This window comes from Mustela erminea, chromosome 3, assembly GCF_009829155.1.
Source record: "Mustela erminea isolate mMusErm1 chromosome 3, mMusErm1.Pri, whole genome shotgun sequence".
Lineage (NCBI taxonomy): Eukaryota > Metazoa > Chordata > Mammalia > Carnivora > Mustelidae > Mustela > Mustela erminea.
The window spans coordinates 64,074,677-64,100,206 of NC_045616.1; the positions used below are offsets into that span (position 1 = coordinate 64,074,677).

Sequence of the window (25,530 nt, forward strand, 5' to 3'; positions counted from 1 at the left end):
GCTTGCGCTCTCTAAGAAGTAAAATCTTTAAAAACAAAATAAAACGTCCAGTCACCTCTGCGCATCAGAACAGAGCTCAGCTCTTTCCCTTCCTGCCTTTCCCCTCCTGTACGAGTTACTGAGTAAAATCTGTCTTTACCCTTTTCAACCAGTGTGCAGTTTATCTTTTTTTTTTTTTTGCAATTTTATCTTTGATAGTTCTACTGATCCTTAATCCTGGTTCTAAGAAAGTAATGTAACTTGCTGTAACTTAATGTTCTAGCACTCATAGTGCTGCAGGATTTTTTCTCCGACACTGCCCGCGCCACTTCGAAGACTCAAGAGGTAAACCAGGCAAAGGGGTGGGCAGAAAAGCAAGGTTTATCGAGTGACAGCAAAGTGATAGTTCAAAGCTTCCAAGGAGGGAGGGGACCTGAAGGGGTTGCTGCGGGAGTTGCTAAGTCAAAGGGTTTTAATGGGCTTGTTGGTAGGCTGTTTTAGTCTGATTAACCCTCCCTGTGCCTGTCATCCCGTCAGATTTTTGTCATTGATCTATCGAAGGATCTATTGTGGGAAAGGGTGGAGGACTCCTTCCAGGGTGGTGTAAAATCCTCCTAAGGGTGGTTTCCTCTTTGGCTGGGGGCAAGGGAGGGAGCCTTGTCCCGCTGCTTGCCTTCCAACTATCCTTCATCAGTCGTTTTCCCATTGCTATTTAGTTTCCATAAACATATTTTAAAAAGTTTTATTTATTAATCTCTGCATTCAACATGGTGCTTGAATTCATGACCTCAAGATCAAGATCAAGAGTCACATGCTCTTCCAACTGGGCCAGCCAGGCCCCACCCCCTGTAAAGATAATACCTAATCACTGCCCAGTATGGGTTTTGTATTATAAATTTCTTAACCAAAAACCCATTCAGTTTTTTTATTATAAAAGGACACTATGTTCATCATGCAAAATGAGAAAATACCACCAGCAAATAGAAATCACCTATCCAGTAATCCCACTACCCTGTTTTTCCTTCTTCTAATCCATTTTCCAACCTTTGCTATTAACCTTTTTTTTTTTTTAAAGATTTATTTATTTGACAGAGATCACAAGTAGGCAAAGAGGCAGGCAGAGAGAGAGAGGGAAGCAGGCTCCCTGCTGAGCAGAGAGCCCGATGTGGAACTCAATCCCAGGACCCTGAGATCATGACCTGAGCCGAAGGCAGCGGCTTAACCCACTGAGCCACCCAGGCACCCCTGATTAAGCATAATTCTAAGAGCCAAAGTGGGAATTGCACTTTTTAAATAGATGTCTTTCCTACTTAATATTTTGTAAGTAATTAAATACTGTTAAGAAATGCCATTTTAAAATGACACAACATTCCATTGTTGGTACACTGGATGTCCCATCACTTATTTAGCACCGTCTTGATGGACTTTCCAGCCTTTTCCCCACCACCAGTATTTCCTTATTATAAACAATATTGGAATAGTCTTATAGGCAAATTTTGTGCTTATCCTTAATTAGTACCTTTGGATAAATTCTGAAGGGAGCATTTAACTCCACTGAAGACTCAGCACCCTCTCTCTTTTGGCTTCTATGACCATAAATCTCCGTTCCTCTCTGGACATCTCTGCTTCCCATGTAGGATCTTTTTACGAAGACTTAGATCTTCAAAATTTAAATCCTATTCAGTTTTGGCTGGGCATGTGCTTTTTTCTCCCACTCTTCCTCAGCAAGTTCCCTCATCCCATGGCTTCAGAGACCATACCTGGGTTGATGACTTCCCGTCTATACCTGTAGTCTAGATACATCATTAGAGCTCCCGTCCCTGAAGACCTCTTTCATGTCTCCACTTGGATGTCTCACAGCACATGAAACTCAGTGTAGCCAAAGTGGAATTCATGATTTTACCTCCAAAATCCTCATTCTCCAGTGATTCCTATTTTAGTGAGCAGCCCCATCATCCACCCAATGCTTCAAGCCAAAAACCTGGTGGTCTCACTTGTACATTGCACATTTTCCCATGTCCCATTGACTTTACTTCCTACCTTTGAGTGCTAGAATTCATTTACTTCTTTTCATCCTCATTGTGACCTCTAGACGGGAGTGTCACCAGTCTGTGTCACTTCCATAATGGGCTCCTTGCCTCCAGTCTTACTTTCTTCAATGCATTTTCCACATTGCAGCCCAAGAAAGTTTGCTAAGATGCAAGTATAGTCATGTCACTCTTAAATTTAAACTCTTTTAAGTGACTCTCTCATTGCCTGTGGGATTGTGTCTGTACTCTTTATCATGAGTGGCCAGGACTTTTTAAAAGAGTAACTGGTCCTGCCTGTTTGTCCAGCCTTGTTTCTTTACACTCTGCTAAAAGCCTTGGTTGTCTTCTCACTTGTGCCAGTAAACCATTGTTCTGCACTCCATATTCACATTTCTTGTTGGCTGTGCTCATCACATGACTGCATCACAGAGTCCATTTAGCACAGTGCCTAACGTATTTGACATTTTAAAAGACATGTGCTGATTTAATAGATGTATAAATATTGGGTGAGAGGATGTTAATACAAATATTTTCTAGTAGCTGGATATATACTAATTGAGAAGAGGTATGGTAAAATCTATAACCTAAAGTCTAAGTCTAGAGTAATTCAGAGCAATGGTCAAGTTCTGGCTGTACACCTTAGATCAATTTCCTGCTCTGATAACTTGGGTCAGTTTCCATACCTCTCCAAACTTGTTTCAAAACATTAGTGTCTATCTCAAATATTGTGAGAATTAAGCAAGACAACTAAGGTAAAATGTTCAGTACTTCAGGGGAGGAAAACTTTTCCTTTCTTCCCTTCTAAGTTCTTTGGTTAGTCCAATAATTAAATTAACGTAAGACAGGCTCAATTATAGAGCATAATGCTATTGATCTTGGGGTTATGAGTTCTAGCCCCATGTTAGGTGTAGAGATTACTAAAAAAGTTTTTTAAACTTAAAAAAAAATAGACATAACACATTAACAGGAGAAAAACTTAATTACAAGCTTCTAAAGCCCCACCAAGACCAGAGAAGCTCTCTACCAGTCAGGAAATTGAAGTTCATATGCCATCCTGAGCTAAAGAGAAGAGGGTAAAGATCCAGGATTTCACTGGGGAGAAAGATAGTTCATAAGAAGGTGGGAAGAGCTAATATTTGGTAAACAAATATTTGCTATGCCATTAAGAGAAGTCTTACGCTAAAAAAATTGTTTTTGGTAATAGCTCTCTTTCTGATACAGGCTCTCTAGCTCAATTTCTTTAGGGCAGTTAAAGTGGTGGTAAAAAGCTCTTTTTGTGTCTGTTCAGCCTTGATTGTCTTTAACTCCGAATAATCTGCATGCTAAAGTGGCACATTCTAGGGTGTTCTGTTCTGAGCTCCATCAGTACAAGATCTGGCATAGAAGTGCGTAATAAATGTAATCCAGCAGTAATGACAATGGAGATTATGATGCATTGCCTCTGGATGGTTGTTACATTTTGAATGCCAGACTATTACACTGTTCAGCTGTTTCAGTAAGCCTTCCCAGTTGCTATTAGACTATTAGTTGCTATTAAATAATTCCTCTTATTGCTTGCAATAAGATAGGCAAACATTTCACATTTCTTAAATTAAATACCTATACTTAAATACCTATTACTAGACGTTCATGGTATTTATACATTTTGGCTTTCTTAAAAAATACTTTGGGGGCACCTTCCTGGTTCAGTTGGAGGAGCATGTGACTCTTGATTTCGGAATCACAAGTTTGAGCCCCATGTTGGATGCAGAAATTACTAAAAAAAATAAACTTTTGTAAAAAAAGGTTAAAAAAAGTGCTTCAGTGACATCTTCATAAACATAACTTTTTTCCTCTTCCTAAAAGGATTCCTTCAGAAAGATTTCCGGGAGTAGTATTGTGGTAACACCTTCACATTTTCAGAACTTGTGATATGCATCACTAGTTTGCTTTCTGTGAAGTACAGACTCCTCATTCTAATTTTAGGAGCCTTCTCTAAATCCTGATTTTTCTACTTGCTTTTTTTTTTTTTTAAAGATTTTATTTTTTTATTATTTATTTGACAGAGAGAGATCACAAGTAGATGGAGAGGCAGATAGAGAGAGAGAGAGAGAGAGGGAAGCAGGCTCCCTGCTGAGCAGAGAGCCCGATGCGGGACTCGATCCCAGGACCCTGAGATCATGACCTGAGCCAAAGGCAGCGGCTTAACCCACTGAGCCACCCAGGCGTCCCTTTCTACTTGTTTTTAATTAAAAATGAAAACCATGATTTTACTTTCCCTTGTATTTTTTTTAATATTTTATTTGTTATCGAGAGAGAGAGCATGAGTGAGGGGGAGCGGCAGAGGAAGAGGGAGAAGTAGAGGGAGGAGGAGATGCAGACTCCCCACTGAGCAGAGAGCGTGACAAGGGGCTCCATCCCAGGACCCCAGGATCACCACCTGAGCCGAAGCAGACGATTAACCGACTTGAGATGCCCAGGTGCCCTTTCCTGTGTATTTTTTATGTATATTGTGTGGTGATCACTTTGGCCAGTAACTTTGTTTCTAGATGATTATAGTCCCTTGTCATCCTTTCTCACAGTGATAGTAGAGACTTACTGAAATGTGCGAAATGTGTTAAAATCAAATGCACTATAGATGATTAAATATAAGATACTCTTGGGGCACTTGGGTGGCTCAGTCTGTTGAGTGTCTGACTCTTGATTTCAGCTCAGGTCATGATACGGGGATCGTGAGATTGAGCCCTGCATCAGGCTCTACGCTGCCTGCTCTCTTCCCCTTCCCCATTTCTAAAAGAAATAATTAAAAAATAAGATATTCTTTTCATAGTCAAAAATTGGTGTTCTTTCTTTCCCACTAACTATTAGGTAAGTCGAGAGCAATCATTTCAGCAAAATGCAGTTACTTAATACAGGAGCAAAAATCAAAGAAGAGTATTATGGTATAGTATATATACTATAGAAGAATGCTTATTTTTATTTATTGTATTTTTAGATATATCAAGAAGATAGTGTTTAACTTTGACTTCTTGTCAGGACTGCATTTGTTGGCAAGTAACAGAGAAGACTTGGAGGTAGGCAGTGTGCAACTGATGTGGGCAGCTCCGTAATGTCATCATTGTCCCGGGTTCCTATCTCTTGGCTCTATACATGGATTTCATTCCCATGGTCAGCTCATGGCTTCAAGATGGCTGCTCCAATCCCAGACTTAAGTCCTCCTTCCAAGCAGAAAGAAGAAAAAAGTACAAATGGCAAAAGGCAAAGAGATATCCAAATCCGTCTTTTTTTTTTTTTTTTTTTTGTAATCAGAAATCAAATCTTTCTTGGAAGCCTTACCTATGATCTTTTGCTTACATTCCAATGGGCCAAAAATGATCATATAGCTATCCCAGTTGCAAGAGGAGTCTGGAGAGGAAAATAGTTTTAGTTGGGCACATTGTCACCCTGAACAAAATTGGGCCTGTCAGAATAAAGAGGAGAACGGATATTGACTAGGCAACTTTGTAGTATCTGCCAGAGATGTAAATATGTATTTTCATTAGTAATATTAAAAACTACCATGTTTTTTCTCTTAAACCTAAACTAATGCTCTGTGATTAAACTTCTATTTCATATAGAACAAACCAAAAGAAGAAACAAGTGTAACCTAGATTCTCAAACCTGTTACTTTTCTTGTTCTTCAGGTTCCTTCTACATTCCTCCAACCCACCGTGCAGAGTATTACTCAGGAATTTGAAATCTGTAGATAGTTGTAGTGCCTGACAAAGAAAACCCCATCAAACTGCTGCATTTAATCCTGAAAGCACTCCTGTGACATATTTTATACACTGGAGAAAGAAACTAAAGCATTGTAGGATATGGAGTCTTTCTTCTAGTGTAAGGAGGAAAGATTGCATTCTCATTTCTCCTTTGCCATGGCTGACATTATGAGCTAACTAGTTAACTAATTGGCTAATATTTTGGATCTATAAGTCCCCGGGCTGCCTCAGTCGTTAAAACTTCTCACTGTAGGGGTGCCTGGGTGGCTCAGTGGGTTAAAGTCTCTGCCTTTGGCTTAGGTCATGGTCTCAGGGTCCTGGGATTGAGCCCCGCATTGGACTTTCTGCTCAGCAGGGAGCCTGCTTCCCTTCCTCTCTCTGCCTGCCTCTCTGCCTACTTGTGATCTCTCTGTCAAATAAATAAATCTTAAAAAAAAACCCCAAAACTTCTCCCTGTAATTTTTATGAATTTAAAACACATGTATTCTATATATTAGATCCTAACTCTACTCATGTAAATTTTTTGAGAGAGACAACACAGAGAGGGAGAGGGAAAAGCAGACTCCCCACTGAGCAGGAAGCTCCATGTGGGGCTCCATCCCAGGACCCTGAGATCATGACCTGAGGAGAAGGCAGATGCTTAACTGACAGAGCCTTCTAATAGAGGGTTAAACATGGTAAGAAATCTCTTCTGGGGAATCGTGTTTCTTTCATACACTAAATAAATATAAATAAAACTTGTAATTGTGCTCTGGAACCTGAAAAGAATTTGGAGCAATTACCCTTAAAAGATGTGAAAAGTGAGGCACCTGGGTAGCTCAATTGGTTAAGCTTAGCTGAGAGCCTGCTTCTCCCTCTCCATCTGCCCCTCCCTCTGCTGGTGCTCGCTTTCTCAGATGAACAAATAAAATCTTTTTTAAAAATGTGAAAAGCTCCCCCCCTTTCTTTTCTTTTTCTTTTTTTTTTTTTTTAATTTTTATTTATTTATTTGACAGAGAGAGATCACAAGTAGGCAGAGAGGCAGGCAGAGAGAGAGGGGGAAGCAGGCTCCCTGCCGAGCAGAGAGCCCGATGCAAGGCTCGATCCCAGGACCCTGAGATCATGACCTGAGCCGAAGGCAGAGGTTTAACCCACTGAGCCACCCAGGCGCCCATCTTTTTTTTTTTTTTTTTTTTTTTAAAGATTTTATTTATTTATTTGACAGAGAGAAATCACAAGTAGACGGAGAGGCAGGCAGAGAGAGAGGGAAGCAGGCTCCCTGCTGAGCAGAGAGCCCGATGTGGGACTCTATCCCAGGACCCTGAGATCATGACCCGAGCCGAAGGCAGCGGCTTAACCCACTGAGCCACCCAGGCGCCCCGCTCCCCACCTCCCTTTCAAAAGCCAGCAGATTATACGATTTTTCTTAACATATATGAAGTCTTACAGGTTTTCTAACTAAGGGTTTAACTTCTCTCTTCATGGCCAGGAATATACTAGTAGATCTAAGAAATAATTCAACTGTGAAGGCATTGAGTATTTGCTCTGTTTTAGGGATTCAAAAGCAAAATCCAATCATATGGTCATATGGCATAGGATTCTGTGCACATGAAGGGTGGGATAGGATCCTGGTTCAGGGAGTATGCTCTTGGGCTAAACTGCCAGGATTAACAGCTGTGGGATCACGGGCTGTTTACTTAGCTTCTCCGTGCCCCTCAATCTCTATCAGTCAAAGGGGGAATAACATTAGTATGTACTTCAAAGGATGATCATGAGTTAATTTCCACAAAGAAGTTAGTACGGTGCCTGGCCATTTGTTAGCAGTGAAAAACATTAGTTGTTATTTTAGCCATTACAGAGATTTGTCTTCCAGCACAATTTAAGGATGCTTCTCTGGGTCATTTGTGTCAGAACCTCCAAAATCCAGTTGCGGCAAGTTTCTCTTAACACGGTTCCATTTCCCTTTTAACATATACTGAAAATACAATGGAAACTCTTACTGTGTTTTTTTCTACTTATAACTTAAAATAATTAAAGCAAGCATACACAAAACAAAAAACAAAATAATAATCCTTTTACACTCTACAAAACTTTTCAGACAAAAGCCTCAAACATATTTCAGAATGTTTTGATAGTAGTTTACAGCAGGTATTAATCTGATAAAGACTCCCTTTTTTATGGCTTTGCCCAGTAAGGGCTCATGGATCCTCAAAAGTCTGAGTAAACAGACTACCAAGGTTTAATGAATCTCTGCCAAAATGGTGATTTTTTGTTTTTTCCCCTTAAACACTCAAGGCCACATAATGTTGCAAGTAGAGAAAAGAGAAGGCAGTCAGAGTGTCCTCATCAGACACTCCTCACATAAGTAGGAGATAGCAGTTCTTCAGTGGGTCTTAGAAGGTAGGATCCTTGCCATAGGAAGAGAGCTGGGTTTAGCTGCTTGAATGGGTTGGGTTAATGTAGTTCTGATTCCCACCACAGTGGCCAGACATGACAGGCCTTCCAGGTGCAAGTATTCACCTATAAAAATTATAGCTAAAAGTCAGTCACTCCCATGCATTTCAAACATGAACAGGTTGCTCTGGTAGCTTTACACTGAGACCTATGGCTTCAACAGGTGTAGCCTCTGGTAGCACAAAGAAAAGAAAAAAAAAAAAAAAAGAAAAAAAAGAACATCTTCCCAAAGTGGCAATTGTTTGGGATTATCATGGGAACTTCTACTTACACACAGCTCTAGAAATATAAATTCAAAAGTTTTGTGAGTTCAGTCATTCAATATTTGCTGTGCATAAAACCCAACTCTTCAAAATTCCTGCTCAAGTAGCTCTAGTCTATTAAGGCCCACTACAAATGGTAAATGTTTGATGTGTAATATTTAAGATTTCTGCTAAATTTTACAAATTAAACAGAGTAGATGTGAGGTTAAGAGAAACTTGAGGCAGCAAAACCTATTTTATTTAAAAATCTGAGTCCAATATGTTTCTTTCAACAAGTATTCTTTGAAGTATTTATTGATCTTGTTGATCACTATTAAATTTGTTAAAGATTAGTCTTGTGATTGCTAAATATTTACAAAAAGTTGAATAATTTCAAATTTACTGGATGAGGTGGAAAGAACGCTATGGCTCCAGGAGGATGAGTTTATTTTCCAAAGTTTATGTATAAAAGGAAGTCTTAAAATTACATACAATACTGTTTCTCAATATAAACATACTTAAGTATAAACATACTTAAACCATGGCATGCATTACTTTTAAGAAATCTACCATGCTTTAAATGCGAGACCGTATCTTTCTTCCGTGGGAGGGTAATTAACAAAAGAGCCCTTAAGTGAGGTGGGAGGGGAAGGGGAGGAAAGGAGTATGGGGCCGCCTTCCTTCTGGGTCACGGTTCGTTTGCCTGTGCTAGATTCCGAAAGAGAAAAGGTCAGCCCAGGAATGTAGTGATTCCTTATTATCTCAAGATGGAAGTCGGGGCTCTTGGGCTCGTCCAGGTTATGAATGGAGAGCTCGATTTCCTTCTCCCTGGCGTCCTCCTAGGTGGCAGTGGGTTTAGGAAGGAAGTGGCAGGGCGCAGGCCCACAGTCCTCGCCCGCGCCCCCCGCAATCGAGTCGCGAGGCCGGGACGGTTCAGCTCACCCCAGTGTAAATTCTGGGAGGGCCCACGGGAGGAGAGCTCCGCCGGGGTGTGCAAATGTTGACATTAAAGGAATACGCAAATTCAACGTCGCAGTCCCCGCAGCTTACCCGCACCTATTTTTATATCTAAGCCAAGGTCACTCCTTAATACCGGGCCACAGCCCTGAGGTGGGGCGTCGCGCTCTGCCTAGTGACGGCTGCCCGGGCAGAGAGCGGGCTCCGGGGGCGAGGCGGGGGCAGTGCGGCGCCCCCCACCCCGCCCTGCTGTCCGAGCCCGCACCTGCCCGGCGCCGCCTGAAGCCCGGGCCGGGAGGGAAGCAGGGCGGCGTCCCCGGCGCCGAGGAGGGGCCGCGCGGCGCGGGCGGGGGGATTCGCGGTGGGCGCGGGCGCAGCGCGGCTGCAAAGGCTGGAGGCGCTGCGGCGCGAGTGCGTCACGCCGGCGGAGGGCACGGTGGGCTGCGGCCGACCCGCCAACGAGGAGCCAGGCGTCCCGGGCGAGGGGGAGGCGGCCGCACCCGCCCTGGCAGCCGGGAGCGGCGCGGCCCGGGACCGGCCGGGGGTCGCCAGCGAGCAGCCGCCGGCTCCATTCATTCCCGCGGCTCCGCCTCCTTTCCCTGGCTCTGGTAGCTCCGGAGGCGCGTCTGAGGTGAGTGCGCAGCCTGTCCCGGGCCGGGGGCCTCGGGCTGAGGCCGAGGCTGCCGCGCCCGACCCCGCGCCCCGCCGACTCCGGACCCGCGCCCCCGCGGGCGGCGACGGGAGCCGCCGGCCGCGGGCCGCCCTGAGGACTCGGCCGAGGCGCAGGCCCACGCCGGCCTCCCGGGCCCGGGGCGCGCGTCCAGCTGCCGGCGGCTGGCCGGATCTCCCGAGGGGCGTGGGGCGCGCCCCCAGGTGCGCCGGCCTCGTCGTCAGCGCCACCATTTTGTGTGAGGGAATGCCGCCTTCTTCCCTGGCTGGCCTCGGATCGCGTTCGGCTCCCCAGCTGCTGCGTGCCGAGCCCCCTCCCCTCCCACTGCGCCCCACCTGGAGCCTGTCTGCGCTCGCCGGTGGCCCTGGCTGGGTGAAAAGCGGACCTGGTGAGGCGGCGCGCCGAGGCGTTTAGACTCGGGTTCAGCCACGCAGGTGGCCTCCAGAGATGCTCTGACCACCTCCCTTACCTTCAGCCTCTCTAGGAATAGATACCGTATAGGTTCTCTTCTAGAATGCTGGTCGTTGCAATTTAGTTCTAATTCTTAGCGGCCCATTGTGCAGTTTTTCGAGGCCTGTGCCCCAGGAGACCGATGGGTGAAGCACAGTGCCCTGGGTTGTTTATTCTTCAGGGACCTGGATTACATTTACTCCCATTATTGTCCTTTGGGAGAAATGATGAGACCTCTTACTCCATTTTCGTCTCCTGGAGATTCGTGTGGGTATCTTAAAATTATTTTAGATTATTAGGGTAGATTCCAAGATAACCACCTGATGCAGGCCCCCTTCCCTCTTTGAGAGATTATTTCGAAACGTCAGTGAAAATGCTCCCTTGTGAGGATTTTTGAGGGGTTTGGGGCTGGCGGAACAGGTTACTGGAAGACTACCAGAAGGAGAAGTTGTGATTCAGAACTGTCACACAATTTGTCATTTTCAAGGTTCCTGAGAAATTGGTAATTGGGTTTTGATTTATCTTCTCACGAATGTACCTAAGTAGCTAGTGGATTATACTTGAGCCATTTGTATTTTATCACTGCATCACAGGGATTAAAATCTGGCATGGTGGCTGTTGCATAATACACACGTTTGGGCCTTGGAGGGAATTCACCAGACTGGATCCGGGCTGATGTGTCGTGTATCATCTGCTTACGTTGATGGATTGATAGCACCTAAGGTGTACTGGCTTTGTTTGCAGACTGGATAGCTTGTTTTTCTCCGTCCGGAGGAGAGGTTTTACTGTCAGTATGGACCTGGCTAAGTTTTCATGTTGTGGGGAGGAGGAGGAGGACAGGGAGTGAAATAGTGAGAGGAGCCTGGGAAATGACCATTTGTGATAAGACTTCTAATACAAACAAAGATAAAACGGGAGTCTTTCAGTGAAAGCTTCTAGGTGTCATAGTCACTTCTTCTCTTTGAATTTATGATGATGATTGGTTTAGGGAACTTAGAAATAGATTATGAGTAGCAATATTAGCTTGCTGCATGAGTGATTTTGATAACCCAAGATGCTTTACCTGTGGATTTAAGTTCTCATATTAGTCTGACCTGAAATTAGTCCAAAAGAGTATTGGAATCATTACAAGTGGTATTTTCTAATAAAGGTACAATATATGCCAAACAGAGGGCTTAACTCTTATTTGGATAAAACAAGGTATTTTATAATAAGCTTTTGAGAGTAAAATTTTGTTACCCTTCTTAGGAAATCACTCTTAACTTTTTTTTTTTTTTTAAAGATTTTATTTATTTGACAGACAGAGATCACAAGTAGGCAGAGAGGCAGGCAGAGAGAGAGGGTTGGGAAGCAGGCTCACCGCTGAGCAGAGAGCCTGATGCGGGGCTTGATCCCAGGACCCTGAGATCATGACCTGAGCCGAAGGCAGAGGCTTAACCCTCTGAGCCACCCAGGCGCCCCCACTCTTAACTTTTTTTTTCCGAATAGTTGAAGACTCTTCCAGTAATTCTTGTGACAAACAAGTAATTTCTTTTCATGTGCCATTCCTAGCAGAAATGTGCCTTTCATTAATGACATGTTCCAGGAGGAGAATTATGGAGGTGAAAGGTACCTTGGACATGGAGAGATGAGTCTTGTTTTAGGGAACTTAAGCAAGCACAGATTGTCTGCTAGGGGGTTATAGGTGCCTTGATTGGATACGTCTTAGGTTCCGGGGAACGTGATTGATCCTCCCAGAAACTTCATATTTGAGCCATACACAGTTCCCACACCTTTGCATTGATTCTGTTAATACATGGATTACAGAGGTTCACTGAATCGGTACTGTTGTATTTTATTAACTCCAACTTGGATTAATGTGGTTTGAGATTTTTGAGCATCAATTTACCAATGTTTGAGAGATTAAAAAGGAAAAAAAAATCTGTGATTAGCTCCCACTGCCCCCCCCTTTTTAAAAAGATTTTAAAGAGAGTGGGGGGTGGGTTGAGAGAGAGGGAGCAAGCATGAGCATGGGGAGGGGCAGAGGGAGAAGCAGACTCCCCACTGAGCAGGGACTCCAGAGAGGGACTCCATCCCAGGACCCTGGGATCCTAACTTGATCCAAAGGCAGATGTTTAGCCTTACTGAGCCACACCAGGTGCTGGCTGGCCCCCCTAGGAGAAGAATTATGGAGGTAAAAAGGACCTTAGACATAGATGAGTCTTGTTTTAGGGAACTTTTACTTTGTGGGGTTGAGGGGGAGGGTCAGAGTGAGAGGGCAGATGGTCTCAACCTGAGTCCCTGCTGAGTGGGGTGCTGGAGGAAGGGCTCATCTCACCATCCTGAGTTCCTGACCTGAGCCAAAAATCAAGAATCTGCCACTTAACCTACTAGCACCCAGTCTAACCCTTTTAAAACCTTAAGTGTGTTATGTTCAGTTACGTGCCTAAAAATGCAGAGATGTGCTTTTTAAAGGTAATTAGAATATAAGAGGATTGAGTATTCAGGCACAGGTTCCAAAAATAACTTATGAAGGATTCTGTAGAAAGGATTGTTGGTTGAACAGGAATTGAAACAAAACCTTCATGTTTCTTCCCATTTCTAAGATTTTGTGATTATAGGGGCACCTGGGTGGCTCAGTGGGTTAAGCCGCTGCCTTCGGCTCAGGTCATGATCTCAGAGTCCTGGGATCGAGTCCCGAATCGGGCTCTCTGCTCAGCGGAGAGCCTGCTTCCCTCTCTCTCTCTCTGCCTGCCTCTCCATCTACTTGTGATTTCTCTCTGTCAAATAAATAAATAAAATCTTTAAAAAAAAAAAGATTTTGTGATTATAACATGTAAAAGGAATTGTGTGATTACTGTGTTCAAGATGATTTTCTCTTCATACATCTTAGCCTTTTGATTCATTGTATATTTAACCCTGCAGTTAAAAGTTCTAAATTTAGTATGCTTCATGGGTAGTAGTATATTTCACAATTCTTTCCAGCAACTACGACAGCAAAGTTACTCAAAGTTGAATTTATTAAGAAAAAGGTGTCATGGCTTAAAAACAATTAGGGAAAAGCTGATAATTTACTAAGGACATCCTAAAATAATTAGTCATTCAGTTTCAGAGCTGGTATGTGAGACCTTAAGGGTTATCTACTCTGTGGGGGGGAATTACTCGTTTAGCTCCACCTATTCTTTGTCTAGAAAGTTTATGATTTATCACATATTTTTAAAAATATGTATCATTTTCAGGTACTACCTGCTCCAGTGAATGTTAGTTTTACGCTCCACCAGAGGTAGCTTTCATTTTATTCAGTAAACACCGAGTGTCTATTTTATAGTTAAAGGAACACAAAAACAAATAGACCTCACTTTCATGGAGTTTATAGTTAAGTATTGTGGATTAAAATGTTAAAAGTCTTTAACATTTAAATATGTACAGAGTTTTGCAACTATGGGTTGTGCAGTGGAGAGGGTTTATTTGCTGAAAGAAACTGAAGAGGGAAGGAACTAAGAAGTAGAACTGAGAGAGTGCGTGTCCGGGGAAGGAGAGGAATATTGATGCATCAGATCGTTGGTTGGCTTTGGTCTGTCACAAGGTCAGGAAGGGTGGGGGTGAAAATAATCCACTAAATCTGGGTGTTGAGGTACTGGAAGCCTTACGAGGAGTATTGTCAGGGCACCTGGGTGGCTCAGTTAAGTGTCTGCCTTCGGCTTGGGTCATTATCCCAGGGTCCTGGAATCGAGCCCCCCTCATCAGGCTCCTTGCTGGGCGGGAAGCCTGCTTCTCCTCCTCCCAGTACTCTGCTTGTGTTCTGCTCTCACTGTCTCTCGCTCTGTCAAATTATAAATAAAATCTTTTTTTTTTTTTTTAAGATTTTATTTATTTATTTGACAGAGTGAGACACGGTGAGAGAGGAACACAAGTGGGGGGAGTGAGAGAAGGAGAAGCAGGCTTCCCGCTCAGCAGGGAGCCTGACTCAGGGCTCGATCCCAGTACCCTAGGATCATGACCCAAGCCAAAGGCAGATGCCCAATGACCGAGCCACCCAGGTGCCCAAAAAGTAAATAAAATTTTTAAAAGAAAAAAGTGCTCTCAGTGTCATGATGAGGGGAGGAGCCAATTGAGGAATGAATAGGAGTGTTGAAAAGGTCAGAGAGCTTGACATTTTGTTATACAATGATTGGTAAAGAAAGACTATTATTAAATAATTTTATAGTGTAAAATCTTTTACACATAAATACCAGTGCTTTCAAGTTATTAATACCTGATGAACTTACTCTTATTCTTCACTTAACAGTAGCTGTTATTCAGAGGCAGTATAATCAGAATTCAAGGGTTTGAAACCTGGCTTTGGTGTTTCTAGCCACCTTTTTAAAAGATACTTAATCTCTCTGGGCCTCAGGTTCCTCATCTGCAAAAGAGTAGTTATAACAGAGCCTGTCTTAAAGTGTAGGCAGAAATAAGTGTGATCATGTCTCTAAAGGTGAGCTATTAGTATTATTATCATCAAGGAAATTAGGATAGTTTTCAGTACCAAGTTCAGGGTTCCTCATTTTTTTCTCCCTTTTGCTATCTTCTCATACCCACCCTGTGTATAACACAGTACTTTGTTGACGTATATTTCGAAGCAACAATTTACTTTTTTACCTTTAAAATTAATTGCGATCTGCCACTGGTCAGAGCTTTGGCACTGCATAAAGTATAAACCCTTTAAACCCTTTGTAGCTTTTGTGGATTCTAGACTAAGAAGCTGTCTTGTTTTTTTAAGTTTATTTATTTTTTTAGTAATCACTACACCCAAAGTGGGGCTTGAACTCATGATCCTGAGATCAAGAATTGCCTGTTCTTTTACTGAGCCAGCCAGGTGCCCCAGAACCTATCTTCTAATTTTAAATCTGGTCCTGTTTTCTATTATTTGTGCTCAAATGAAAAATACAGCTAAATTTAGCAAAAAGCAAGCACGTTTGAAGTCTCGATATTTGGCTTTGGGATATAATGTATATCTAAAAGTACTTGAAATTAATTTTAAGTCTGGGGAGGTTTATTGATAATGTTTTTTAAGCTATAAAAAAGAAATTGAAGTGATTCTGAATAAATTTTGTCAGATACTTTTTGTATCTGAGCTGCTTCTCAGAATGGTCAAAAAAAGAGCATAGTTTTTATAAAATGATTCATATAGTTTTATAGTTCGATGTACAAATGACCGCTCAGTTGGGGTCTGTGCTCTCTTGGCTGTCCTTTCTATAACTCTGACACTGGCTTGGATGGAGACAAGGGACAGACATTCTTGTGCATGCACTTAACAGAGGGGTGGGGAGAGGTTTCTCCTGTCCTGAGGTTGAGTATACCAGCTGTAACTAACAGTAGTCTTTGATTAGCTAGTTGGCTAGTTGGGTGTAATTCATTTGTGGGTAGCATTTATTTTGAAATGGCTCCTTCTTTTTTACCCTAGAGATACATGCAGAAGAACTTTATACGTTTTCATCTGCGTATTGACTCTTCACATATTTGAAGGGCAACATTTTCTTGCCTCTCTTCCCCAAGACTTTCCTTTACTAATTTCTCCCAATTCCTGTTTCTCATCTATTTTACCATGGTATCTAGATCCTTTGCCATCCTGGCTGTTTTCCATTGGAGGCACTCCAGTGTTTCAGTGTGATTTTTCTTAAAATGTGATAATCCGAATGGAATCAAAGACTGTCGCTGTCTGACCCATGAAGAGTGCAGGGAAACTTTTCCATCTCTGGATCTAGACAGTCACAACTGTAATAAAGAGGCTCTGTTTTACGGTTATTTTGCTTTCACTTTAGAAAAAGTTGCTCTTGGGGTGCCTGGGTGGTTCAGTAAGTTAAGCATCTACCTTCAGCTCAGGTCATGATCCCAGGGTGCGGGGATCAAGCCGGCATCAGGCTCTCTGCTCAGCGGGAAGTCTGCTTCTCCCTCTGCCTCTCTCCCTGGCTTCTGCTCTCTTTTACTGACACACACTCTCTCCCTCTCAAATAAATTAATAAATCTTAAAAAAAAAACAAACTTAAAAAAAGAAAAACTTGCTCGTGGTTCATGTTGAATCTACTGTTGTCTAAAGCTCAAGGTCTTATTTTGTCTCTGTCCTTCAGCAATGAATAATTTTAAAACTACAATGTAACTAGTGAATTTCATTTTTTCTTTAGCTCTGTTTTGTTGTAATTAAAGAATATTTGATAGGCATTTTACTTTCATGAGTTTTTATGTTTCCCCCTTTTATATTTTAACTTTAAAACAGTTGGCTTTGTTTCTTATTTTTAAATTTTTATTTATTTATTAATTTAATATTTTATTTATTTATTTGACAGAGAGAGAGAGAGATCACAAGCAGGCAGAGAGACAGGCAGAGAGAGGGGGAAGCAGGCTCCCCACTGGACAGAGAGCCCAATGCAGGGCTCGATCCCAGGACCCTGAGACCATGACCTGAGCCGAAGGCAGAGGCTTTACCCACTGAGCCACCCAGGCGCCCCTCATTTTTGGAATTTTTAGAAGCTATTTCATAGCATTTATATTCTCTGAGGCCTGAAGTTTTTACTCCTCATTTCTTCCATGTGCCCATTGTGAGGTGTGGCGGCACTGACTGCATGAGTTACCCACCAGCCTGAAATATTACTCTCAGGTTTTGATACTGCAGAGTGTTGCTCAGAATATTTTCATGCATGCACCTAGAATATGTCTAGTTGTGTACATGAGCAACATAATACACGAAACCATTGTTATTTCCCAAGTGTTTGAATCTATTTACATTCTTACCAGCGTGTCTAAGTGGTCCTGTTGATTTACCACCTCTCCAACACTTGATAGATTTCTTTTTTTTTTTTTTTAAAGATTTTATTTATTTATTTGATGGAGAGAGATCACAAGTAGGCAGAGAGGCAGGCAGAGAGAGAGAGGGAAGCAGGCTCCCCGCTGAGCAGAGAGCCCAATGTGGGACTCGATCCCAGGACCCTGAGATCATGACCTGAGCCGAAGGCAGCCGCTTAACCCACTGAGCCACCCAGGCGCCCCACTTGATAGATTTCTTAATTTTTGCTCATCTAGTGGGTGCAAAATGGTATTTAATTGTGGTCCCAATTTACATTTTCTTGATTATGAATAAAGCAGAGAATCTCTTAAAAAAGAAGTTGGCTTTGTGTTGTGTAATAACCATTTAAAAATTCTCAAGACAGTGGATCATAGTTATTGGAACAGGCATTAAAGTTTGAGGACAGAATATTGCAAGATTTAAAAAAATCTTAACTCCTGAGGAGTGACTAAACAATATGTTTGATGTAGTCTATGGTATTTGTGTGATCAGAAATATCCTGGCTTATACTGGCCTTTTGTCTTGACCTGGGAGTCTGGGCACCAGGTTAAATCCTTTGGAGACAGATTGCCTAAGTTTAGAGCTTGATTGCTGCTTACTAGCTGTGTGATTTTGGGCAACTTACTCAACCTCCCCACACCTGAGGCTCCTCATTGGGAAACTGTGTTAAGAATACCAGCCTCGTAGAGTCATTTGGAGGCATCAGTGAGATAATGTGTAGTGCATCATGCCTGGTACAAGGCAAACAAGCCAGAAATGATTGTGCTGTCATCATCATTGGAAAACACATTTGAGTTTTAAAAAATAATTATAAATGAATTTTTGATGATACTACCCCTTTATAATTAAGACCTTTTTTCCCCATCTTTTTTCTTCAAGTAATCAAGTATAGACACATAAGCTTTTTTTTTTTTTTAAGATTTTATTTATTTATTTGAGAGAGAGTGAGAGAGAGCATGAGAGGGGAGAAAGTCAGAGGGAGAAGCAGACTCGTCGACGGAGCTGGGAGCCCGAAGAGGGACTCGATCCCGGAAGTCTGGGATCATGACCTGAGCCAAAGGCAGTTGCTTAACCAACTGAGCCACCCAGGCGCCCCAAGACACATTAAGTTATTAGTTACAAGCAAGGCACATCAGGTAATTTGACCCAAATGGATTATGCTTCCCTGAAGTTCTGAGTCTGGTAGTATAGACAGATGAAGAAAAAGAAGTCACATTAATAGGTGATAAGTATGTTAAAAAGAAATACACACAATATACTTAATCAGAGTTCCTCAACTTGTCCCCCTTAAGTTCTACCTATAAATCCATGTACAGCTGTGGGATAGATTGTCTAAAAGTATAGCCTTGAATGTCTCTTTCCTGCTCAAGATCCCTTAAATTGCCTCCTGTGTCCCAAATAAAGTCCAATGCTTTAGTCTGGTGTTCTTTGCCTTTTATGTTCTGTCCTCAGTTGATTTTCCATGTGTTCCTTCTACTAATCCTAATACATCTTAAGTCTTCTGGTAAATCCAACTGCTTGCAATTTTCAGCATGCTTCCTGGCTTCCACTTAGTGTGTTCCCATCTTTTCAGAGGGTTTTCTGTGCTTTCTCTACCCGTTGAAGCTCCATATATTGCTTTTCATCCAGCAGCAGAACCTTACCTGTCTCATCTGTGGCGGTTCCTCCTCCTAGCACCATTGTGATTTGTTTTTACAAACTTTTGTTCATTAACTCATTTGTTCATTTATTCAGTAAATCTGTATTGAAGTCAGATAGGAAAGCTACTACTGTCACTGACCTCATTCTCTCCTAGGCTTACTGACTGTGAGAGGTAAGAAAACAAATTTTCTCAATCTGGGTGAGCAGACCCATCTGAGGTTGCAAGAGGTTTGCAGGGACAGGTGTGTGGGGCCATGGATTGAAGTGCGGAGTCGGAGAAGCCTGAAGGGGAAAGAGGTGTGGGGAGTCTGTGGTTCTGAATCTGCTTTTTCCAAGTTGGTATTGTACTCTGTGCGTAGTGGCAACCTTTGGTTACATTTCTTAGTTGCCTAGTGAAAATATTAGGTGGTGGGGTGGTGGTTGTGATGATTGGGACTCAGTAGAATAGTTCATAAATTGTATGCTAAAATTAAGCACCACGTTTTGTTTTGTTTTTGCTTTTGTCTTGGGCTCTTAGATGTATTTCTTTCAAAGTGAAAGCATCAGTCTTTGTGGTTCGAAATGAGATAAGCTTCTGTGATACTTTATGTTGAAGATATCTACAACATTTTGCACATTGTTGAGACTCCTGTTCTTAACAATTGCCTGTGTCCTTGAGTTTTACTGTGCCAAACTCCTGTTAACTTTGATGAACACTATAAAATTAGATCTGTTATGGGGCAAAGAAGCCAGGTGAAAGGATTTTAGTTGTTGCTCTGATGTGGAAAGACAAAATTTTACGGCATATTTATTTATTAGTATTTTATTTATTTATTTCACAAGTAGGCAGAGAGACAGGCAGAGAGAGAGGGGGAAGCAGGCTCCCTGCTGAGCAGAGAGCCCGATTCGGGCCTCGATCCCAGGACCCTGAGACCGTGACCCGAGCTGAAGGCAGAGGCTTAATCCAGCGAGCTCCCCAGGTGCCCCTGGCATATTCATTTAAATAGTTGTTTTGTTTTTGTTTATTTTGTTTTTTCCTTGAGTTTGGAAACTGCTTCTGTGAGTTTATAAACAGTGTTCGATAGTCCAGGTCATGAAGTACTAGAGTAGCTGGCATGTTCTAGAGGAAAATTTCAGCCATGTAAGTAAGCCCTGTTTTGCCTCTCCAAGATGGAGCCCACTACTCCCCAAGTCACATTCTCTCTCCCGTGCAGTTGGGATGCAGACACGTAAACTCAGTTTGGTGTCAGATGCATCCAAGAAAGACTGCATGTTCATGTTTGAAGGATTTCTTAGATCTAAGACCATCTTCCTGAATATGAAGAGAGAATTAATGTTCCTAAAAGGAAAATTTGTTAAGACTTCTCCTGATAGGGGCGCCTGGGTGGCTCAGGTCATGATATGGAGCCCCGCATCAGGCTCTCTGCTCAGCAGGGAGCCTTCCTCCTCTCTCTCTGCCTGCCTCTCTGCCTACTTGTGACCTCTGTCTGTCAAATAAATAAATAAATCTTAAAAAAAAAAAAAAAAAAAAGACTTCTCCTGATAGGTGTAAGCAGTCTTTAACCATCTTGGGACTCCTAAAATACTCTACTTTTAGACCTGGAGTTGTGATAAAGAGTAGTAGTTAGGCATCAGAGCCAGACGGCCTGGGTTCACATACTAGTTCTGCCACTTTAACTAGAGTGTGTCCTTGAACAAGTTTCTCAACTGCTTTGTGTCTTAGTTTTCTCTGCTGGCAAGTGAAGATCATTAAATTCCTCACTTAGTGTGTTAGTGATAAAAACCAGGCACATAGTCCATTGTTGGTTCAGTGATTATTACTTGAAAAGATGATTTTGCTTCCTATGTAAAATAAAAATAAGCAACAAATATGAAATCTTTCCAACTTCCTGCCCCGTTAGCCATAAACTTACAGGCAGTCCTCATCCATAAGTAGTCAGCGTTTTCATTTCTCAGAAGACAGAAGAGGATTTGTGAGCAGCATTGAGCCCACCTGAGATTTGATAGTTGAAGTGGCTTTTTCCCTCGTTTCAATTTGTCATATTCAGAATCTCAGCTCTAGCAATGGAGAAGGATTTAATGTAGGATTTAGGGCCTTGTGTAGGGCAGGAGGGATACAAGAATAAAGGGTAAAGATAAAGAGATCCCTGTGCTAATGTAGTACAGGGCCTAGGTTTGTTAGGGAAAAAATGATGTTAGGGAGAAAAGTGAAAAGGAAAGAATCAAGAGAAGAATCAAAATAAGATTCAGAAACAGGCTTTTTGTGAAAAGCTTGAGAGCATTACCGATATGTTGCCTGGATACCTAACCTTTTTTCAGTGTTGGGGAAACATCAGGAGAGGTAGGATCATGAGTTGGATTGGTTGAGATAATTACTTTTTTTTCTAAGAACTCTTCTAGCTCTAAAATGTCTGTATTTTTATTTATATTCCTCTCCCCCATAAAGCCTCCAAATGATGATAATCTATAAGAATCTTGAAAAATTAGGAACCAAATTTATAAAATACATTCCTCCTTTTAAGAGTATAGTTAACTTCTAATAATTAACCTTAAATAGGGCAAAAAAAAATTAGTAAGAATAAAACTATTTTCTCTTTTTCATATTCTCTTCCTAGGAGCATTTATTCTTTCAAATAGTTATATAATTTTTCAGGGAAAAGGGGTGGAATTATTAAAAGATGGTTGTGAAATAGCTGATGGGCATCTTAAAATTCTTACATAAGAGATATTAGTATTGTGTTTTTATACAACTTAGCCAGGATTAATGAGCATAACACTTGCTTCATTTATAAATTAATTTGGACACTTTTTACACTTCATTATCCATTCTGTGTAAATTTTTTGATGAGTTAGTTTGCTTAAGGCAACACCAAGCTTTCTCATTCATGGAGAATCTAGTTAGCCCTTTGGTTTATCTCCTGGGTAGAGCATAAAGTACTTGACAAAATTTGATCTGACAGTTTTAGTTATGTAACACAGAACAGAAGCTTAAAAACAACAAAAAAGAGGGAGAAGTGAGTGATTTATCATAGCAACCTATGTTTCTCATCAGACCCTAACCATTTTTCTCTTGCCTTTAAACTATAGTAGACCCACCATAAGGCTAGTAATTTACAGTCATAAGTTAACCAATATTTTTTTATAAACAATTACAAACATTTAGAGGTGAAAAGGTCCTTAGGATTATCTTGTCCAGTTGCATCACATTACCAATGAGAATACAGAAGCTTAAAGAGGGTAAGTAACTCGCCCAGGGTCACTGATTTAGCTAGTGGCAGAGCTGACCGAAGAACTAGGGTCATACATAGAATTCCAATTCCAATTGCTCTTTTCTTTTGTAATATGTGAATAGAATATTTAATAACAAGGGAATTATTATAATATTTTATGAAATATTTCATATAACCATGACAAGTAAGATTTTGCATATCGAGTAAAAATGATAATATTGGAAGGTATATTCAGTTGTTTGGATTCCTGTTCTTTTAGCCCTACTAGTGGTATGACATTGTTTCTTCATCTGTAGATTGGGGCTAATAGAAATATCTCATTGTCTTTTCAATGTGGCTCTCTCTTTAAAGTGTGGTATATGGTCACTTCTCAGTAAATGTTACTTGCTATTGTTAACTGATTTGTAATAACTTCTAAATTCTTTCATCTTCAATTAATTGCTATCATGTAATCATTTAGCCAATGAAACTGAGCATTGAGAGCAACTAGTAATAAAAGTAATGGATTTAAGGACAGACTTACAACCCAAAACCATTTTATTTTACTTTTTTATTTGTTTTAAAGATTTTATTTATTTATTTGACAGACAGAGATCACAAGTAGGCAGAGAGGCAGAGAGAGAGAGAGAGAGAGGAGGAAGCAGGCTCCCTGCTGAGCAGAGAGCCCGATTCAGGGCTTGATCCCAGGACTCGAAGGCAGAGGCTTTAACCCACTGAGCCACCCAGGCGCCCCCAAAAACATTTTAGTAGGAGTGTATGTTGAGGGGGAGGCTTTGGAATTGAGAAATATTTTCTTATTTTTATTTATTTTATTTTTAAAGCTTTTATTTATTTATTTGACAGAGAGAGAGATCACAAGTCGTCAGAGAGGCAGACAAAGGGGGAGAGGCAAGCAGGCTTCCCAATGAGCAGAGAGCCCTTGTAATGCGGGACTCGATCCCAGGACCCTGGGATCATGACCTGAGCCGAAGGCAGAGACTTAACCCACTGAGCCACCCACGCGCCCCTCTAATTCTTTTCATTTTAAAAACTATGATGCTATAGTTTTTTAAACTGAATTCAGGGGTCACAACTACTTAGTGGTGTTTCTCTCCTCAGTAATGCTCTTTATGCAAATTTCAAAGCTTTTAAATTGTTGGACTGTGGGAAAACAATTATTTCATTTTGTGTAAGTATGTGAATATTTAATAATATATTATTTAATAATTTAATATTTAAAAATTTAAAAAATAATAATTATTTTATATACAAAATAGGTATTTAATAATATAACCCACTGGGTGGCTCAGTGGGTTAAAGCCTCTGCCTTCAGCTCAGGTCATGATCCCAGGGTCTTGGAATCGAGCCCCGCATAGGGCTCTCTGCTCTGCAGGGAGCCTGCTTTCTCCTCTCTCTCTCTGCCTGCCTCTCTGCCTACTTGTGATCTCTGTCTGTCAAATAAATAAATAAAAATTAAAAAAAATAGCCATCTAAAGAGGTTTAAGAATGAAAGATAATGAATTTCTGTTTTTATACTTTATTTAATTTAGTCATGTTGTACTTGCCTTTGAATTATAATAGTATTTTCTTATGGTAAGCACTGCTATATCTATGGTGAAATGTTTTCTAAAATGTCCTGACATACTGGTGATTTAGGAGATTTTCTAAGTGGTACTCAGGTGAACATTTAAATGATGATAGAAATTTTAATGCTGATTAGGAAAATGTATAATCTAATATATCATATTGGTGGTTTTATAGTTAAGGATGAATAAAATGTTTCTTAAAAAGTGAACTGAGGGGCGCCTGGGTGGCTCAGTGGGTTAAAGCCTCTGCCTTCGGCTCAGGTCCTGATCCCAGGGTCCCGGGATTGAGTTGGGGCTCTCTGCTCTGCAGGGAGCCTGCTTCCTCCCCTCTCTCTCTCTGCCTGCCTCTCTGCCTACTTGTGATTTCTCTCTCTCTGTCAAATAAATAAAATCTTAAAAAAAAAAAAAAATGAACTGAGAGGGCGCCTGGGTGGCTCAGTTCTTAAGCTGCTGCCTTCCACTCAGGTCATGATCCCAGGGTCCTGGGATCCAGCCCTAGTCGGGCTCCCTCCTCAGTGGGAAGCCTGCTTCTCCCTCTCCCACTCCCTGCTTCTGTTCCCTTTCTCGCTGTCTCTCTCTATCAAATAAATAATAAAATCTTAAAAAAAAGTGAACTAAGGTTCTCCTACGTGCTACAACATGGATCACCTTAAAACCACTGTGCTAAGTGAAATAAGCCATGCACAAGGGGACAGCTATTGTGTGATTCCACTTAAAAAGTTCCTGGATTAGGCAAATTCATAGAGACGAAGAATAGAATGGTGGTTAGTAGGGGGTGAGGGAAGAGGGGTTGGAGTGGTGATTGTTTAGTGGATACAGAGTTTCTATTTTGGATGGTGAAAAAGTTCTGGAAACCAGAGTGGTGATGGTTGTACAACAGTGGGGGTATTCTTACTGCCACAGAATTATAAATCTAGGAATAGTTAAAATGCTATGTCGTATGCATATTTACCATATTAAAAAAGAGGAGGGGAGGAAAGATGGAGAGAGCTGTGTGTATATTTTCAAAGAAGTGAATTGAGGGGCGCTTGACTGGTTCAGTTGGTAGAACATTTGACTCTTGATCTTGGAGTTGTGAGTTCAAGCTCCACTTCGGGTGTAGAGCTTACTTAATAAAGAAAATTAACAGAAGTGATTTGAGAAATACATTAGTTAAATAGTGATAGAGGCATTTAACACCCTAGGAAAAATGTTAATGGTGGTATATAAATTATTGAAGGTTGGGCAGCTTTAGGATGGAGAACAGATCAATGGCTTTGGGAGGCCTGCTCTTGTATCTGACTCACTCTGCTGTGGACTAGTGGGTGGGTCCACACATGACTCTTCCCTGAAGCGTATTAGATAAGAAACCAGGACGTCGGAGACTGTTTACTGCTTTTAAATTGTCTTATTCTGGGCTGTATCATTGGGCTCTTTATTCAGATCACCTACTTTGCCTATTTATTAGAATTATCTTGCAATAATGGAACCAAAAACATGCACTTAAAACGTGACATTAGCAGTTAAAATCTATTAAGAACCATAATTATCATAGTAACAGTAGATGAAAAAGAAAGAGAATCACCAAAAACTTCTAGTTTTTTCCTTCTACATCCATTTTGTATTCTTTATCTAGAATGCCATACTATTTTTGTATGATTATAATCACTGTGCTTTTGTAGGCTAAGTTTTTGACAGACTTCAAACATTAAGTTTTATCCTTTAGATTATGATTACTGTTAGCAAATGAAATTTTTATTTTTATTACTTAAAAAAAAATTTTTTTTTTTTTAAAGATTTTATTTATTTATTTTTCATAGAGAGAGAAGCAAGAGCAAG

At 41.2% G+C, this 25,530-nt stretch overlaps 1 protein-coding gene across 4 annotated transcripts in view; it reads left to right on the top strand.

Moving 5' to 3' along the window:
* Positions 1–9,903: 9,903 nt before the first annotated feature.
* The window catches only part of FAM169A (family with sequence similarity 169 member A), a 77,423-nt gene continuing 61,796 nt past the window's right edge, over positions 9,904–25,530 (top strand). For 2 of the 4 annotated variants that reach the window (XM_032335961.1, XM_032335964.1), the window contains exon 1: positions 9,904–10,009. The gene's annotated coding sequence lies outside the window, so the exon portion shown is untranslated. Of the gene's footprint in view, positions 10,010–10,353; positions 10,437–10,615; positions 10,766–25,530 lie in introns of those variants that run through there. The other 2 variants (XM_032335963.1, XM_032335962.1) reach the window with 2 other exon arrangements.